General features: G+C 26.9%; 1 protein-coding gene across 6 annotated transcripts in view; it reads right to left on the bottom strand.

Annotated features, from left to right (window-relative positions):
- Positions 1 to 20,866, bottom strand: part of mamo (maternal gene required for meiosis) — a 595,590-nt gene that overhangs the window by 184,545 nt on the left and 390,179 nt on the right. For 2 of the 6 annotated variants that reach the window (XM_065509714.1, XM_065509716.1), the window contains one exon: positions 3,784 to 3,843. The exons of the other annotated variants lie outside the window; for them this stretch is intronic. The gene's annotated coding sequence lies outside the window, so the exon portion shown is untranslated. The remainder of the gene's footprint in view (positions 1 to 3,783; positions 3,844 to 20,866) is intronic. 6 annotated transcript variants of the gene reach the window in all.

Raw genomic sequence — 20,866 nt, 5'->3', positions numbered from 1 at the left:
TGGTGAAGAAATTACAAAAAGTACCATTCCAATAAAGAAAAAGTACCAAAAAGTCTCCCGCTAGAATTCTCACTCAGTTAGGACCATATATGTTTAATTTCATGTTTCTAAGTCCATTATTATAGAAATTTCAAAAAAGTACCATTAGATGAACAAAAAAGTACCTATAGTACAGTTCACACATTTTGGTACCTAAATACTATCCCCTATTCCTAACACTAACTTCACTCAAATAAATATCAGCTAACTTTAATGTCGATAACTGAAATAATTTAAAATTTTAAAAAAGTACCATTAGGAGAAAAGTACAAATTTCCCTTTTCTTACTTGAACACCCCTTCAGTTTGAAATTTAAAAATATTCCGTTTTGCCAAAATTGTTTATGCTATAGGCATGTATCAAAATATTAAAATCTGTGTTAATGTGCCCAAGAATAAATATGTTTTAAAAAAAGTACCAAACTGTTTACCCGGATTTGGTCCAATATACACCTTGGTACTCGAGTTCCAAATAACACGCTGTTAGTTAATTTTTGTATGAATCCAGGAACCAACGTTAAAAAAAAATTATCAAAATTAGCTTAATAATTTCAAATATAATGTATTTTCCCGATTTTATCCCCTTTTTGGTACCTTTTTTATCCCCATTGAGGTGGTACAATTTCATTCAAATAAATTTCTGTAACGTGGTGGGAGCTCATAATAAAATATTCGTATGTCTATGTCAAATTATAGAAAAACATATTTTATGAAAAAGTACCAAAAATTAACACAATTTTTATCCCTTAAAGGTTCGAATTTCCAAAAAGTACCAAACTTATATTTTTTATTTTTTGTTAGTTAAAGAATACGATTTAAAATTTGTTTCTGTGTTTATTGGTTTAAAAGATACATAGGGTGCAAAAAAAGTACCAAAATACAGTTTTTACCCGTTTTCTCCCCTAAAAGTTTCGAATTTCCAAAAAGTACGAAACACCTGTCAGCTTATTTTTTAAATGGAGTAACATGCTATTTTAAGTTTTTTTGTATCTTTATTAGTTTTGAAGATATAAGGTTACCGAATTTACCCGTTTTTGCCCTTTTTTACCCCCTAAACGTTCGAATTTCCAAAAATCCCTTCTTATCGGATCGTTTTGGGGAGGGAGGAACCCACAGTTAAAATTTCGTGATTCTAGCTTCAGCCGTTTGGGCTGTGCGATGATGAATCAGTCAGTCAGTCAGTCAGTCAGTCAGTCAGTCAGTCAGTAACGTTACTCTTTTATATATATAGATCATACGCTCTGTAGAGCAAATATTTAAAAACTTGATTTTTTTTAATTAATAAAAGAAGTTTTAAAAAGAAAATTTTATTTTTTTACTTTCAAGGGTCTATGATAAAAAATGGTAAAAAAAAGATTTCAAATTGTCAAAAAAATTAAAAAAAATATGGTTGTTATAATTTGTTCAATTCCCTGAAAATTCATAAGTTTACTTGATATTATTTGTGATAGGTAAACTTTTAATTTACCTAATTAATTCAAATAAAATCAATCGCTTTCAATATAATCGAGGTTTATAAGACTTATGATTCAATAAAAAAGGACAATATAAAGAAACAAGTAAGACAGCTATATTCGGCTGTACCGAATCTTATATACCCTTCACCAAATATACTTTAAAATAATTTTTTTTAAATATTTTTAGGTAAACAAAATTTAATTTTTTTTTATTGTTTTTCAATATTTTTTTTTTAAATTGTTTTTTAATTTTTTTTAAAAAAAGTTTTTTCGAAATTTTTTAAATAAAATTTTTTTAAAATTTTTTTTTATAGTTTTTAATTTTTTTTTTTAGGAATAAAAATGCATGACAAAAAAATTTTTTGAATAAAAAAAAATTCGGGTTAAAAAATATTTTTCCCGATTTTGACACATTGTAGGTCCAACTTACTTATCTACATCGTTGCAATGGACTTTGAAATATCTATCATTAGATATCCATATTGTCTATATTAATGACTTAGTAATCCAGATATAGATCAAAAATAGGTCAAAAATCGAGGTTGTCCCGGTTTTTTGCTCATATCTCCGTTATTTATGGACCGATTTTGCTGATTTTAAATAGCAAACTTCTCGAAAGCATGTCTGACAGAATTATTGAAGATTTGGATCCCGAAGATATATGGGGTCTTCAGAAAATTGATTTCAACAGACAGACGGACATGGCTTAATCGACTCCGCTATCTATAAGGATCCAGAATATATATACTTTATAGGGTCGGAAATGAAAAATGTAGATATTACAAACGGAATGACAAACTTATATATACCCTTCTCACGAAGGTGAAGGGTATAAAAACACAGTTTTCTATTTAATTAAAACCTAGCATAAAATTTGGGTCAACTTTTATATTATATAAAAATATAAACCTGAATCGAAAATAAACCTTGGTAGAATTCGTAGCATATTTTTTATAGGTGATTAAATTGGAGGCATATATCCTATATGAAAATAATACCCGCTTGAATTCTAGTCATATTGTCTATAAAACAATTAAAATCAATTAATTTTAGGCAAATTTTCTAAAAAAAAAATATAAAACCTGATGAAAACTGTCTAACCATAAAATATATTACAAATTTGTGTACTCATGTTAATACTAAAATTTTGTGGGATTATATGCAACAGTTTTCAATTTATGGCAATTTTAAAAAAATCAATAGGTTGCGTATGATTAATATTAATTAAATTTAAATTTTACTTAATCTAACATAACTTCTAGATGCAATAAACAATCTGGTTCAAACAAAATGCTACAGAAAGCTAATAAAATAGGCTTTAATATAATTCTATACTGTTATTAAAATAGTACATAATTTCAGTGAAAAAAAATAATTTTAAAACTTTTATATAAAATAAAAAAAAAATAATTTCTTAAATCTTGTATTTTCGAGTGATATTTTCTTTAAGAAAGTTATGCTTACATTCAAGGCAAATTGTCTATAGGAAAATAAAGCGCTAACTAACATTTTTCCTCTCGTGTATTTAATATCAAACACTGTGGGTAGCATAGTTTCTTTTCGTTTTTTTTTCTCTTCATACATATTTTAATAAATACTTAATGTAATACTAAACACACGTAAAGCGTTTCTAGTCTTTCTTAAATAATACACACGCTCTACTCTCATCAACATATGAGCAGTCGAGAAAACGAGAAACGGCTAAGATTACAAGCATGTCTAAAACCACACAGTAAATGAATACTATAATTGTTTTTCTGTTGTCTTAGTTCTGTTTATTTTTTGTTGTTTCGTATTCTTTTCAGCTAGTTTTTAACTCATAATAACTTATTAAGTATAATTAAAACGGAACACAAATAAATACATTAAAACACAAATTAATAAAATGAAAAAAAACATTTAATACACCGCCACAGCCAACAAAAGAATGCATATTAATTAAATGTACTAGAAATGTACACAGGCATATAAATATTAATTATTTTTTAATAACATTAAGAGAAGCATAGAACAACAAATGCGAATTATGCATAAAACTGCAACAAATTACCAACTTACAAGAGTCACGTAGACAGATGGACGGACGGACAGATATTAGTGGTGTTACACTGTGACTTGTTGGGAAAATTAAACGGATAAATGTCGGATTTTGTTTATAAGTATCATATAATTAATAAACAATTCATCAATCTTGGTTAAATGTTTTGCTTAAAGCAACTTGTTTATGGCCAACAATGTTTCAAATGATAAAGAACATTGTTTGAAATATTGCAAAGAATTATACTTACAAATATTTAACAAATTTTGCCAGATTGTTAGAGATTTTGTTCACAAATTTGAAAGCTTACCTAAAATAGAAAAAGAAAACATATAATTACAAATTTGTTTTAAAGAATATTATTTATATAACATGTGTTAATCTAAAATCTAACAATTTTATTTAAACTTTCTAATTTATAATATATTTTCTAATTTTCTAATAAGTTTGCTTATAAGCAGGTTTAAATTGTTCAATTCTTTACGTTAGAAAACGTTTTTAAGAAAAAAATTTTAAAATATACACACATGTAATGAACAAATAACAAAATATGGTGGGTAACATGATAATTAATTTTTAACAATTACTCATCATCGTCATCTATTAGATTCATCATTATTTACAACATCAAATCCAAAGGCTTGAAAGAGGGAAGTACCCCAACAGAATTACTTACTCAAAATTAAACAAATAATTTTATGCAAGTTAAAACCATAAAAACTATTACCAATTGGTATACTGATCTTGATTTTGAAATTTTGTTCAATTTAATGCAATATTGTTTAATTTATGGCCTTTTTAAAAAATCAATAGGTGACGTATGATTAATATTAATTAAAATTGAAGTTTACTTAATCTACCATAACTTCGTCATATAGAGAACAATTTTCATCATCTAAACTGTTAATGAAAGCTAATAAAATGGATTTTAATACGAAAATAAACTATTTTTAAAATATTGTATAATTTATTATAAAAAATCATATTAAAACTTCTATATAAAATAAAAAAAAATTCGTATTAACCAAATATTAAAATATTGGTTTAAAATTATTAATTTACTACAAGTTTTTCCATTAGCTAAGAAAAACAACTTAACACACATTTTAGCAGAGAATATTAAGTAATAAATTTTAAGGAATTTTTCTCTTTACAAAAAATTATATGTAAAATTTTTAGACAATATTTTTATTATTTCTCTAACCATATTACCAATTCATAATATGTATACTGATTTTGATTTTGAAATTTTGTGCGATTCATGCAACAGTTTTTAATTTATGGCCATTTTTAAAAACTCAATAGGTGACGTATGATTAATATTAATTAAAATTTAATTTTACTTAATCTACCATAACTTTTACACGCAGTAAACTGTTAAGATCAACCAAATAGTTATTAAGAGCCAATAATATAGGCTTTAATATCAAATAAAATTATTATTAAAATTCTACATAATTTTAAGGAAAAAATCATATTAAAAACTTTATATAAAATAAAAAAAATTCAATTTAACCAAACATGAAAACATTGGTATAAAATTCTGAAAATTCTAGCTGTTTTTATCTTTAGTTTACTTCCCTTTTTAACTTAACGTCATCATTAGTTACTAAAGAATAGTAGAGAAGTGGAAAAAAATTGAATATTATGAAATATGATGTCTAAAAGATGCAGCATTTTATGTATGTTTATAATTCAGCTACAAATTGCCTTCACATCATTGCATTTGATGTGGTGTTGTAGTAATTAATAATCACCGTTAAAAATCTTTTAATAATTTTACATAAATGCAATGTTTATTTAGACAAATAGAAAAAAACACAAAACAAGCGGTTAATGTTTTTGATGTACAATGTTTTGTACAAAAAAAAAAAACTATTACAAAAGCTTATTTCAAATGAAGGCCAAGAAATAGGAAATATATCAGCATCAGTATTTACAAACATTTATGCATTGAAAACTTTATTGACTTTTTAATGTTGTTATTACAAATTTTAAGTTTCCGATTACTCATACGCATTTATGCTGGTTATACAAAGCAATTTTGCTGAATGTTTTTTTGTTCTTTTTTTTTTTGTATAACTAAGCCTCCTTCATTTTACGGCAGGTAATATTTTGTAAGATTTAAATCTTTCTTAAGTAACCAAAAATAGAACAAAATGTTTTTTTTTATAAGGCCATTTATTAAGAAATATGTTCGTGTCTGATATTTGAATAACGAAATTGCAACACAAAATACTACAATATTGGAAACAACATGCTTTGCGGTCAAATAACTGATTTATGTTGTTTGTGGCCAGCAAATAGCAAATGACATGCCAATTAGGTGCACAATAGATGTCATGTCAGCATAAAGTATACATTATTATTTATATTCCCCCGAAAAATAAAAAAAAATATATTTTTTTTGTTGTAACCAAAATATCCACAAAAACAATACACTTTCTGTTAAATACGAAACAAAGCAAATAAAAAAAAATATAAACTACTTTGACATTTTTATGACTTTAAGCCTGTTTCTTGACACAATATACAAATTTAAACGGGAGCAAATTGGAAAAAGCGGCATATAAAACACACACAAAAAAAAACGGTAGCATTTTTGGTTATTACAAGTTATAAAACAAAAAATTTCATTAAAAAAGCATTAGCAAAATTCCAAAAAAAATTAAAATATTTTGTTTAATAACCAGAAAATTTAAATTTTTACTTGAAGCTATTTATGATATTATATTCTGATAATAGTGTAGAATCTTATGTTTCCAAATTAGTTAAAATAAAATCAATCGCTTTCCAAATCTCGGAGTTTTACAAGCTTTAGTATGAAAACCTCAAAATTAATATTAATCATACGCTCAGTGGAGAAATGTTTAAAACAAGAGTTTTTAAATTATTAAAGGTATTTTGATAAAAAAATTTAATGTTTTACTTTTAAAGTATAATATTTCATTAAAAATTATAAGTAAAATTGAAAATAAATAAAATTTAAAAAAAAAATAAAATAATATTTTTTTAATAAACTGAAAATTTTAATTTTTACTTGAAACTATTTGCGATATTATACCATGGTAATAGTGTAAAGTCTTAGGTTTTTAAAACAATTTAAATAAAATCAATCACTTTCAAACTCTTGGAGATTTAATACATTTTGTATGAAAACCTCAAAATTAATATTAATCATACGCACCCAAGACCAAATTTTTAAAAACTTGATTTTTTTACATAATAAATGTATTTTTGAAAAGAAACTTTTTATCTTTTATTTTTAAAGGGTAAAATTTCATTAGAAAATGCAAATTAATTTTTAAAAAAATTTGAAAATTAATTTTTTTCAAAGACTGAGAATATAAATATTTGATATGCCACCATGTTAATAGTTTAAACTGTCAAGTATCCAAATAAGTTGATATCAAACCACTCACTTTCTAATTCTCGGAGTTTTATAAGTTTTTGTATGAAAACCTCATAATTAATATTAATCATACGCACCTAAGGCCAAATTTTTAAGAACTTGATTTTTTATATTAATAAAAGTATTTTTGAAAAGAAAAACTTTTATCTTTCACTTATAAAAGATAATATTTCATTAAAAAATGCTAAAGGAAGACTAAAAACTGTAAATAAAATTTAAAAAAAAGATAGAAAATATTTTTTTCAAAAAACTGAAAATTAAAATTTTTACTTGAAACTATTTTTCGTATGCCGCCATGTTAATAGCTTAGACTTTTAAGTTTTCAAATTAGCTGAAATAAAATCATTCGCTTTCCAACTCTCTCAGTTTTATAAGTTTTTGTGTGATAACCTCAAAATTAATATTAATCATACGCTCTGTGAAAAAATTTTTTAAACTTGATTTTTTTTATTCATAAAGGTATTTTTAATAAGAATAATTGTATGTTTTAATTTCAAAGGGTAACATTTTACTAAAAAAAATGCTAAAACAAAATTAAAAATTGTAAAATTAACAAAAAGTTTGAAACTAATATTTATTTTTTTAAAGAAATGAAAATTTAAATTTTTACTTGAAACTATTTTTCGTATGCCGCCATGTTAATAGTTTAGACTCTTAAGTTTACAAATTAGTTGAAATAAAATCATTCGCTTTCCCACTCTATCAGTTTTATAAGTTTTTTTGGGATAACCTCAAAATTAATATTAATCATACGCTCTGTGGAAAAAATTTGTAAAACTTGATTTTTTTTTTATTAATAAAGGTATTTTTAAAAAGAATAATTTTATGTTTTAATTTCAAAGGGTAACATTTTACTAAAAAATGCTAAAACAAAATTAAAAATTTTAAAATTAAAAAAAAGTTTGAAAATAATATTTATTTTTTTTCAAAGAAATGAAAATTAAAATTTTTACTTGAAACTATTTTTTGTATGCCGCCATGTTAATAGCTTAGACTCTTAAGTTTCCAAATTAGTTGAAATAAAATCATTCGCTTTCCAACTCTATCAGTTTTATAAGTTTTTTTGGGATAACCTCAAAATTAATATTAATCATACGCTCTGTGGAAAAAATTTTTAAAACTTGATTGTTTTATTAATAAAGGTATTTTTAATAAGAATAATTTTACTACATTTTAACATTTTACTTAAAAATGCTAAAACAAAATTAAAAATTGTAAAATTAACAAAAAATTTGAAAATAATATTTATTTTTTTTTCAAAGAAATGAAAATTTAAAATTTTTTTTGAAACTATTTTTCGTATGCCACCATGTTAATAGCTTAGACTCTTAAGTTTGCAAATTAGCTGAAATAAAATGAATCGCTTTCCAACTCTCTTAGATGTACAATTTTTTTTGTGAAAACCTCAAAATTAGAGCAAATTTTTAAATACTTGATTTTGTAATTAATAAAAGTATTTTTTAAAAGAAAAATTTTAGGTTTTGTTTTTAAAAGATACCTAAATATTACTATTACCTTTAGAGGAACAAATATTTTAATATTCCTAAAATTTTCAGTGAGAATAAAGAAATTGTTAAAATGTATGCCAAATTTTTAATACATTCTTCTGCAAATATGTATATACGGTTTTCCCAATACTTAGTCATTTCAATTACTTTAGCTACATAAACTATTTCCCACTCCAGTATTCTTCTCTGCAACTTTTCATTGATCTAATATTTTCAATTTAATTGTTTCAATATTTCTCTAGAAATTCAATATTCCATTAAATAGATATTACAAATTAATGGCTTTAATTCATCCTGAAGGCATTAATTATTGGGAACGCAAAATATTCAATTATTAACAATATTTCTTTGATAGTTTTTTTTTTCATCTAAGAAACAAAAACACATTTTAATGTAGTTTAATGGACAAAGTCATAAATTTGATGTCACCCACTGGTGGTGTTTGTAGTGGTAGTGTTTAGCTGGTCAAAACAAGTAATTACATGAAGCGAATGGGTCATATACCATATTTTTTGTTGGCAGTATTTTTTTTGGTAACTAAGTTTCTTACTGCCACAACTATAGCATTATGCTGCATACAAACATATTTATAGAGTCTACTCAATTACAGCAGCCAGCCAGCCAACAAAAAAAAAAGTCTCCTCTAGCCTTAGCATTAAACGAACATGTTCATAATCATAATATTTGACACTAAAATGTCGTTAATAATTAAATTTCCAGGCAAAATAGCAACAGCAGTAGCTGAAGCTGCAGTTATACCACTAACTGCCGCTACTTAAGTCTGAATATGAGTGAGACTGGGGAGTGCAACAAATTTACACACATACTTTATATAGAAAAAAAACTAAACATTAAATTTTGTTATCACAATAAAATGTGGCCAACGCCGACGCCGCCATCGTTTTTGTTTGTAGTGGCTGCTCAGTAGTTTAAAAACGGTTGCTAAGAAAGACATGAATGAGTTTTGGTTGCCAGCATTTGTTTTTGTTTTTTTCTTTCATTTTATACTATATATTTTGTTTTTGGAAAGGCAGTCTTAGGCACTTTGTTTGTTGCAGCCTAAAACCGACTTGAAATCAATATTAAGGAGACAAACGACAAGAAAATATATAAACAAGATGCAAAAAAAAAAAAGGAACACTAAGGAAAAATATCAAGCAGTGTTAGCTATCGACGCTTGCTGAGGCATGGTAAATTGATATGCCACCAAAGTATAAGAAACAATAAAAATATTATAACGAAAGACAACAGCAACAATAAATTGAACTTTTTAATAAAGTAAACCACATTTTGGCTTTACAGAAATTTACAAACTTGCTTATACACACATACATATATTGTATAAACTTTAAATATAGGTATATATGTATATAAATGTGAATATAAATATAAATAACAAAAACAACACGCAGTTTTTTTTTAATAGTTGTTGTTTTTGTTAAAGGAGTTTCAATGTAAATTATTTAAAACGAAAAAAATAGTAAATTAAAACAGAAATTTGAAATAATGAAAAGTTTGAAAAAAAAAGTTTTTGTAAATATTTAAATTTGACTAAAAATTATTGATTGAATTTAAAATTATTTCCTAATTCGTTTTCTTTCATAAGCTGTTTAAATTATTCAAATTGGTTGTAAATGTTATGTTAATTTATATCAATTTACCTCTTAATTAATAACAATCATACGCCACCCTAGTTAGACCAATTGAAAAAATGGTTTAATGTTATTAACTACTAAACCACTGCTTAAATAGTAAAGCTGCTTAAAACATATTTAGAGGATAACATAAGGTTTAGGAAAATAAGATTTGTAATATCTTTGTTGTTGTAAGAGATAAGCTACAGGTTCTCAAAGTCGAATAGCTCGAGTGGATAAAATATTTTGGAATTCGTAACTTTTCAAAATAAGAAAGATTTTTTGCCAAATTGTAACTTTTTATAAAGTAGAAAATGAATTCAAAACCTAGAATAGTTTTAAACATTTTAATTTTTAACATCGATTTTGTATTGTTATTTTTTGGAAATTATTTTTTCATTGGTAAAATATTTTTTTGTTAATAGTAATTCGATAAGAATTGTGTTGAATTCAAAATCTGGGGAAAATATTGAACAGTTTTTGAAAAAAGATAATTGTTTTTTTTTAATTAAAAGTTTTATTAAGAAAAATATATCGCTTTTGAATAGATTTGCCTCTAAATTGGACTTTTTCAAACCTTCTTTATTGATTGTAAGACTATTCATGTATTTTTTCACATTTCAACTAAATAAACAATACCCTTCAAAATAAGTGATACTAAAAAGGACAAACAAATAGAAATTTAGGATATTTATTCAGTTCATCTGACCTCGTTTAGGAGTTGTTCATCACATTTTGTTTGGCAAAATTTTATTGTTTAAAACTGCAAACAAAGTTTTGCTTAAAATTTTATTTATACCCATTTGATTGTCAGATTTGGTAATATTTATACAAAACTGCTAACTAAATAGCATTATAAAAGTTGTTTCTTTCATTAAATGTTAAAAATATAAAATTTCCTAAACTAAAAAAATTAAAAAAAAGATTTTGCTCATCAATTTGAATTCACAATAGCTCCACTGTAAAATTGTTAAAAAAAATATGGGGTCGTACGAAAGACTAAACCATCCTCTTTCTGAATCAGTTTAAAGTATTTAAATCGGACAACCGCAGCCAATGTTATGTTACGCTAAACCAAAAAATCAATTAATTAATATTACTCATACGCACAAAGTCAAACAATTTTGAAATAGCCATAATTATCAAAATACTTAAGATAATTAAATGAAATTTGGTATATTCAAAAACATCAGCTTAATTTATAAATTGGTGGAACATAGACCTATTTAACACAATATTACTTTAAAAAATTAACCAAAGAATCACTTAAAAACCTTGTAAGGTCAAAAATTCATGAATACTCTAACAATGAAAAAGCACAACTTGAAATGCACATGGATTCATAGATGGGAAAATGTTTAAATTCTTTAAAGAACCTCCACTTAGCTTTTTGAATTACATTAGTTAAAATTAAACCATACCATCATCCGATCGCATTTATAAGTTCCTCATGAAATTTTTTTAAACAAACTTTTCTTAAAAATATTGTTATTTCTCATAGAATATAGGCTGCAAGTCATATATTTTACTAGCATTGTTAAAGTCCTTTCTTTAGTTAAATATTTCTGTACTAAAAAAATTTGAAAAAATAAAAGAAAAATACTTACAGTCACCAACTTAAGCTGACCGCTGTACCGCACAGTTAAATTTTTAATAAAAAAAAATTATAACATGTGAAAGACTAAACTTTTGTCTTTCTAAATCAGTTTATTGTTTTAAAATCGGACAATCACAGCAAATGTTATATTATGTTAATCCAATTAGTCAAGTAATTAATATTACTCATACGCAAAAAGTTATATAAATTTTAAATAACCATAATTACCAAAATAAATAAAACTATTTAATGAAATTTGGTATATACAAAAACAATACTTCAATTTATAAATTTATTGAATATATAACTAATTGGCCCACTATTACTTTAAAAAATTAACCAAATAATCCCTTAAAAACTTTTCAAGCTTGCAAATTCCTTAATACTGTAGCAATGAAAAAGCACAACTTGAAATTCACATGTGAATATAGGCTGCAAGTTATATATTTTACTAGCATTATTAAATTTCTTTATTTCTTTAAATATTTCTGAACTAAAAAATTAAATATATAAATGAAGTACTCATAGTCTCCAACTTGAGCTAACTGTACCGCCCACTGTTAAATTTTTAATAAACAAATATGGTAACTTGTGAAAGACTAAACTTTTCTCCTTCTAAATCAGTTTAAAGTTTTAAAATCGATCAAGCGCAGCAAATTTTATATAACATTAAACCAAAATATCAAATAATTAATATTACTCATACGCATAAAGTTGAAAAATTTTTAAATAACCACAATTACCAAAATAATTAAGATAATTAAATGAGATTTGGTATAAACAAATCTAACACTTTAGTTTATAAATTCATTGAATATATAGATAATTAACCTAGTTTTAATAACAAAAATTAACCAATTAATATACAGAAACCCTTAATTAACTCCCTCTTTAACACTCTAGCAATGAAAAGGCAAAAAACTTGAAATTCAATTGCATTCATAGATGGAAAATGTTTAAATTCTTTAAAGTACCTACCGTTACAATTTGTATATGGTTGAAATATATTTAGTTGGTGGTGGGTTTTTTCTATATACAATTATACACATATACTTTTTGTGTTCTTGTTATATTTGTTGCAGTTGTTGTTGGTTTTGTTGTTGTTAAGTGATAGTAACAACGTTTGTTTATTGGTAGTTTTTTGTATAACCAATTGCAACTGCAACACAGTGCAACAACATGCAGAGCTATTTATTAATGAGATTGCCAAGTTGATTGCAAAAAATTAAAATTACTATACCGGGCGTTGCCATTTTTTCGTATGTTTCTCTTCATAGCTAAAGTTTAATGTGGTTGTTGCTGGTATTGCTGGTATTGCTGTTGTTTTTACGATTTTCGTATAGTTGTATCAGCAGCAACAACAACCACTATTTATAGCCGGTGTTGTTGGTTTTGTTGTTGTGATACAGAATATAATATAACCAGAGTATGTAAGTAAAAATGTGGCAGCAACAAGAAAAAAAAATAGCAACAAAAATGATGGCGTGGCAAGCCTTTAAAAGAAAAAAAAGCCAACCAAGTCAGTCAAGCCAGTCAGCCAGCCAGCGGGTGTTAAACATTTATTGAGCTTATTAGCTCATTTTTAACAGTGCATGTTTATATATATCAAACACCACCAACAACAACAAAAACAAACATTTGCCACAAAAACAACAGTAAACATTGAAACATGCCAACTCCACTCTACTCGAAACTGGCACTATAGACGCATGTCTTTTTCTTTTTTTCCCCCATTCTGTGTGTAGTTTCAGTTTTCATAGAAGGAGGTTAGGCCTATTGGCTGGTGGTTATGGACGATGACTACCAATCTCTCTCTATAACACAAAAGCATATGATCGAGTAACATGTAGTCCAATAATCAAGCAGTTAATGCGTGTCATACAACTACCATTTATTTAAACACATACACAATTAGACAGGCAAACAGACATAGAGACGGGTGGATGGGTGGACGGACGGACGGACAGACAGACACTATGTGGCAGGACAGGACAGACAGTCTGTCCCACAAATAGATAGCCATATACATACATAGCACAACACTGCACAGCTTTGCTTTTGGTTTTGGGTCTATTAATGTTTTATCTAACATAGAAAATGCATGTTAAAAAGCACCTTTTGTCACCTTAAATTAAGTGTCAAATAACAATCGATAAAATGTTTTCATGAAAAGAAAATTGCATTCGAAAATTACAAACTTATTGTTTGTTATCTGTGTGTATGCGTGTTGTATTTCTGTCTATATATATAAAAATTAGTCATCCAATGTTGCTTTAGGGGGAGTGAGTAGTGATTAGAGCCGAAACACTCAAAAAACGCAATGCAAAAATACGACACATGTTAAAAGATTTGTCAGCTTATTGCCTGCCATTGCTGGCTGGCAAAGGGAATTAAGGTTAAATATTTTGCTCAAAAGTACATTTATAAAAATCTGACAAATCAAGGTGAAATAAATTTCAGTTGTAATAAATGTTAGCAACAAAAAAAGTGCGTTTGAAATCAAGAATTTTATGTCAAATTTGACAGATATATTGAAATTTTCATAAAAAAATAACATAAATAAATGCGCTTTAATCAAAGGAATATGTTTACAAGTAAAATTGTAAATGTAATTTTTTCGACATTGATTTTTTCCAAGTGATTTTTAAGACTTTTTATATAAATTGGGATTATTTTTTTAAGTTGAGCTATGACAACACAGCAGTTAGTTTTTAATGTTACACAAGCCTCAATAGTATATTCTTTAGATAGTCTTTAAAATTTTTTTTTTTTTAATTTTTCAAAAAGTTATACAATTTCTACAATATTTTATAAAAACCATTAGTATTATAAATGTTCTAAAAAAGTTGTATTTCCGTTCTTTTATAATCCGTTTAAATTATTTTCATACGATTGATATAAACAAAGTGATGTTAATTTAAATCAAACTACTACTTAATTAATATTAATCATACGAACCACAACAAGAAAAAATTAATAAAACTTCTAACTGGTAAGATTAAATAAATGAGTAAAATTAATTATGAGGAACGCCCTAAGGTTTAAGAAAATTATATTTGTATTTTGAAAGTTGAATTATAAATTATTTAAACCGAATACTTATTGCTAACAACCAAAAAAATATATTTTTTTGCATTTTTCAAAAACATATAAAATTTCTATAAAAACCGATTGTATTATAAATGCTCAAATAAAGCTGAATTTCTTTTCTTTCATAATCCGTTTAAATTTTTTCCATATGTTTGTTATAAACAAAGTTATGTTAATTTAAATCAAACTACCACTTAATTAATATTAATCATACGCCTTACAATACAGTTAAATAGGATAATAAAACTTCTAAACTGCTCATAAGATTGAATAAATGAGAAATTATACACCCAAGGTTTAAGAAAATTATAATTATAATTGTATTTTGAAAGTGAAATTGTAAATTATTTAAGCCGAATATTATAAATGCTAACAGAAATAAAAATATATATTTTTTTAATTTTTCAAAAAGTTATAAAATCTCTACAAAATTCTATAAAAACCGTTTGTATTATAAATTCTCAAATAAAGCTGAATTCCTTTTCTATCATAATGATTTAAATACATTTGTTGCAAACAAAGTTCTGCTAATATAAATCAAACTACCACAAAATTAATATTAATCATACGACCCTACTAACAAGTAGATACATAGATACAAATTTTAATAAAACTTCTAAGCTAATGGTAAGATTGAATAAATTATAGAGAACTCTCCAAGGTTTAAAAAAAGTTATAATTGTATTTCGAAAGCACTATTGTAAAGTATTTAAAACGAATATTATAAATGCTAGCAGAAATAAAAAGTGTTTGTCAAAAACAAAAATATTTTTTTTTTTTTAATTTTTCAGAAAGTTGTAAAATTTCTACAAATGCTCTAATAAAGTTTAATTTCTTTTGTTTCATAATCCGTTTAAATTATTTCCATACTTGTGTTACAAACAAAGTTATGCTAAATTAAATCAAACTATCACATAATTAATATTAATCATACGCCCCCAATAACAAGTAGTAAGATAATAATGTTAGTAATACCGTATCTTCTAAACTATTAGTGGAATTGAAAAACTATATATAACAAAACTATAGAGAACAACTTAACGTTTAAGAAAATTATACTTGGGATTACCTTAATAGATGGCTGGGGGAGCTACAGGGTGTCAAAGTTGAGAACCTCGATTAGACTTGTCTTTATTACCTATAGCCCTGAATCTATTGAATTACTTCATGATACATTTCGTAGCCGTGTACTCAATCGTTTCTTTAATCAGGATTGTCCCTTAGGGCACTGCTACACGTTCAATATATATTGACCGCCATCCAGTATCGCGATATTTATTGATGGATCGCGATCCAAATCGCAGAATAACCTAATTTTGCAATGCTCTTAGATTTTGCGATTTAGCACCACTGGAATTTTTTCTATGGGATTATTTGATGGCAACAAGCCCACAACTAACCGCACATTAACATTGCAGCAACAAAATTCAGCCATACAAAATTGTTATAGAAAATTTAGTAAGATACGTTTTTCTTTTGTTCTAAAATAAATGTTTTCAATTTCAATAGTATTCATGGCCTTTTAAATTTCTAATATAGCAATGATATTTATTACTCTATTAAATTCCAATCTAATAGTAGCTAATAATCGTTTAAGTTCATTTAAATTTATTAAGCAAATCTGTATTAACATTTCTTACCCACCCAACTAAACAATTATATGTACTGACCTAAAAGCTGTAATAAAATACAAACAACAATAACAACAAATCGCAGCTTAAAAGGGCTTGTTTACTTAACATTTTTTCTATAGATTTATTCTAAATATCAAGCAACTATAATAAAAAAAACCTCTCTGTATGAGAGAATTGTATGTGTCATATTTTAAAATGTCAAATGATTGCGTAAAGTATGTTAAATTATGGTCACAAATGATTAGAATTGGTGTTTTATTCTCAACCTTATTCATACCCCACCCCTGGGGGCTTTTTAATCCTTTAGATTTAATGGTTTCTGTGTAACGGTAACAATGGTTAATGTAACACGAAGCAGCGTAAGCAGTCAGCAGCAGCAGAGTTTTAAAAAACGTTAGCAGCATAAAGGAAAAAGTCATTTAATATGACACGATTTACATTGTATTGTTGCTGTTCTATGTAACTTTTTTTGCAGTCGTAGTTGTTGCAAGTATCTCAAATTGTAACACAATGTATTGTATAATGCAGCTGCGTCTATTTTGCTGCTCTTTCGAATATTCAGTTGGTTGGTTGGCCCATTACTGTTCCATTTTTTTTTTTTTTTGGTTGCATTTGTGTTGTTATTTGTTATGCAGTGTAGTGTGCGTGCATTACTGCAGTTTGTTGTGGCATTTTATGTATGTGCAACATTATTCTACTTCATCTGCATCATGTATCTGTAGTATTTAAGTGTTTGTGTAAGAGTGTGAGTAGGATTTAAGAAAAAAAAATGCTTTTAAATGCTGAATGTCTTTTTGCTGTTTTTTGTATTGAGAAAATGTGTGAAAGAACTGGTGTTACGCTGATTTACAATATGACACGATAACAGTACATTTTCCAGCAAAAATACACAAAAATCTACGAAAATAAAATTAAGAAAAAATTATTACTACAACCACGAAAAATGCAGTAGCTGTAATAAAGTTTAACAAGCAAAAAACCAACGAAAAACAAGCCACCACAAAATATATGGGACATGTTAACAAAATTTTGCAATTAGCAATAACGATTCTAATGCAGCTAATAGAGATTTTAATACAGATTAGACAAAAAAATAAATATCAAGGCATAAAAAAAGGAGTTACAAAATTTTAACAAAAATTTTAATGAGAAAAATTCGGCAAAATCGTAAATTAAATTATAACAAAATGTTAAAGACAATATCATAATTTCTTCATCGTTATGAAAGATCACTAACATTAAACATTAACTAAACCTTGCTTCAATAAACCTTGACTAATTTAAGCTTGACATCTAGCAAAAAAAAAAAATCAAATAGTCTAGATTTGTCAAAACTGTTATATTTGCCAACATCACAAATCATTCTTCATTCACACAGTATTAACATATTCGAACATATTAAATGTCATCTTATAAAACAGTTCATTAAGTAAAGTTTGTTTTTCTAACAATAACAAAAAACTCACAAATATTTAGTTTTTTTCCATCATTCGTTTGCGTTACAATCTGATACAACTTACGGTAATTGCCATCAAATGTCTGAAAATATAAATGTTTGTATGCCACAGAGTAAAACCCAGCACACGAAAAAAAAGCAGGTGTAAAAAGTCATGCAGTTTTTTTTTTGCCAATAAAAATGAAAAATAATGGAAAAACAAAACAACAGCTTTTAAAGATTTTTAGAAAAAAAAACAGCCATGTATTCAAACATTTTGAATTTTTGGTTTTTGCGTGTCAATTGACGGTAAAAATTTCATATGTTAAATTATACGTATAATAAAAATCGAATATAGCTTTTTGCCTTAACCTCTTTGATTTGTTTTTGTTATTTGTGGCAAGCAACTTAACAACAACAAACATATAAATAAATGACAATTGATTCTTCAACATTCGAATATTTGCACCAAAACAGCAAAAAAAAAAACAGAAAACAACCTCTGAGTCGATTATTGTACACGATTACGTTAATTAACGTAAATTTTCAAACAAATTTTTTTTTTATAAAATAATTTTTTTTTGTAACTGTTTTATCTGTGTAATACATGTAGCAATTGCCATCAATTAAACTGTGTACAATATTTGTTGCTTACGAGTGGCATTTTGGTTGAATTAAAACAAAAAAATAAATAAAATATTGGAAAAAAGAAACTCAAAATAGAAGGCATGACCACCCAGAGGTCATGAAATTAAAATTTTCGCGCATTTTATTACGCAATTTATTTTATAAGAAAAACAATAATTAATTGTAGTAAAAAATCAAAACGCACAGGTGTGGAGTATCTTAGCAATATTTTTAATGAAAGGCCAAAAACATAAAAATTAACAAAAATATTCCAAGAAGAATTTACAAGCACTTTGTACAGCTTAGGTCTTGAAATCAGATAGACATAGACTAGACATAGACTAGACATAGACTAGACATAGACTAGACATAGACTAGACATAGACTAGACATAGACTAGACATAGACTAGACATAGACTAGACATAGACTAGACATAGACTAGACATAGACTAGACATAGACTAGACATAGACTAGACATAGACTAGACATAGACTAGACATAGACTAGACATAGACTAGACATAGACTAGACATAGACTAGACATAGACTAGACATAGACTAGACATAGACTAGACATAGACTAGACATAGACTAGACATAGACTAGACATAGACTAGACATAGACTAGACATAGACTAGACATAGACTAGACATAGACTAGACATAGACTAGACATAGACTAGACATAGACTAGACATAGACTAGACATAGACTAGACATAGACTAGACATAGACTAGACATAGACTAGACATAGACTAGACATAGACTAGACATAGACTAGACATAGACTAGACATAGACTAGACATAGACTAGACATAGACTAGACATAGACTAGACATAGACTAGACATAGACTAGACATAGACTAGACATAGACTAGACATAGACTAGACATAGACTAGACATAGACTAGACATAGACTAGACATAGACTAGACATAGACTAGACATAGACTAGACATAGACTAGACATAGACTAGACATAGACTAGACATAGACTAGACATAGACTAGACATAGACTAGACATAGACTAGACATAGACTAGACATAGACTAGACATAGACTAGACATAGACTAGACATAGACTAGACATAGACTAGACATAGACTAGACATAGACTAGACATAGACTAGACATAGACTAGACATAGACTAGACATAGACTAGACATAGACTAGACATAGACTAGACATAGACTAGACATAGACTAGACATAGACTAGACATAGACTAGACATAGACTAGACATAGACTAGACATAGACTAGACATAGACTAGACATAGACTAGACATAGACTAGACATAGACTAGACATAGACTAGACATAGACTAGACATAGACTAGACATATACTAGACATAGACTAGACATAGACTAGACATATACTAGACATAGACTAGACATAGACTAGACATAGACTAGACATAGACTAGACATAGACTAGACATAGACTAGACATAGACTAGACATAGACTAGACATAGACTAGACATAGACTAGACATAGACTAGACATAGACTAGACATAGACTAGACATAGACTAGACATATACTAGACATAGACTAGACATAGACTAGACATAGACTAGACATAGACTAGACATAGACTAGACATATACTAGACATAGACTAGACATAGACTAGACATAGACTAGACATAGACTAGACATAGACTAGACATAGACTAGACATAGACTAGACATAGACTAGACATAGACTAGACATAGACTAGACATAGACTAGACATATACTAGACATAGACTAGACATAGACTAGACATATACTAGACATAGACTAGACATAGACTAGACATAGACTAGACATATACTAGACATAGACTAGACATAGACTAGACATAGACTAGACATAGACTAGACATAGACTAGACATAGACTAGACATAGACTAGACATAGACTAGACATAGACTAGACATAGACTAGACATAGACTAGACATAGACTAGACATAGACTAGACATAGACTAGACATAGACTAGACATAGACTAGACATAGACTAGACATAGACTAGACATAGACTAGACATAGACTAGACATAGACTAGACATAGACTAGACATAGACTAGACATAGACTAGACATAGACTAGACATAGACTAGACATAGACTAGACATAGACTAGACATAGACTAGACATAGACTAGACATAGACTAGACATAGACTAGACATAGACTAGACATAGACTAGACATAGACTAGACATAGACTAGACATAGACTAGACATAGACTAGACATAGACTAGACATAGACTAGACATAGACTAGACATAGACTAGACATAGACTAGACATAGACTAGACATAGACTAGACATAGACTAGACATAGACTAGACATAGACTAGACATAGACTAGACATAGACTAGACATAGACTAGACATA

This window comes from Calliphora vicina, chromosome 4 (genome assembly GCF_958450345.1).
Source record: "Calliphora vicina chromosome 4, idCalVici1.1, whole genome shotgun sequence".
NCBI classification, from domain to species: domain Eukaryota; kingdom Metazoa; phylum Arthropoda; class Insecta; order Diptera; family Calliphoridae; genus Calliphora; species Calliphora vicina.
This window is presented reverse-complemented; position numbering and strand designations above follow the sequence as displayed.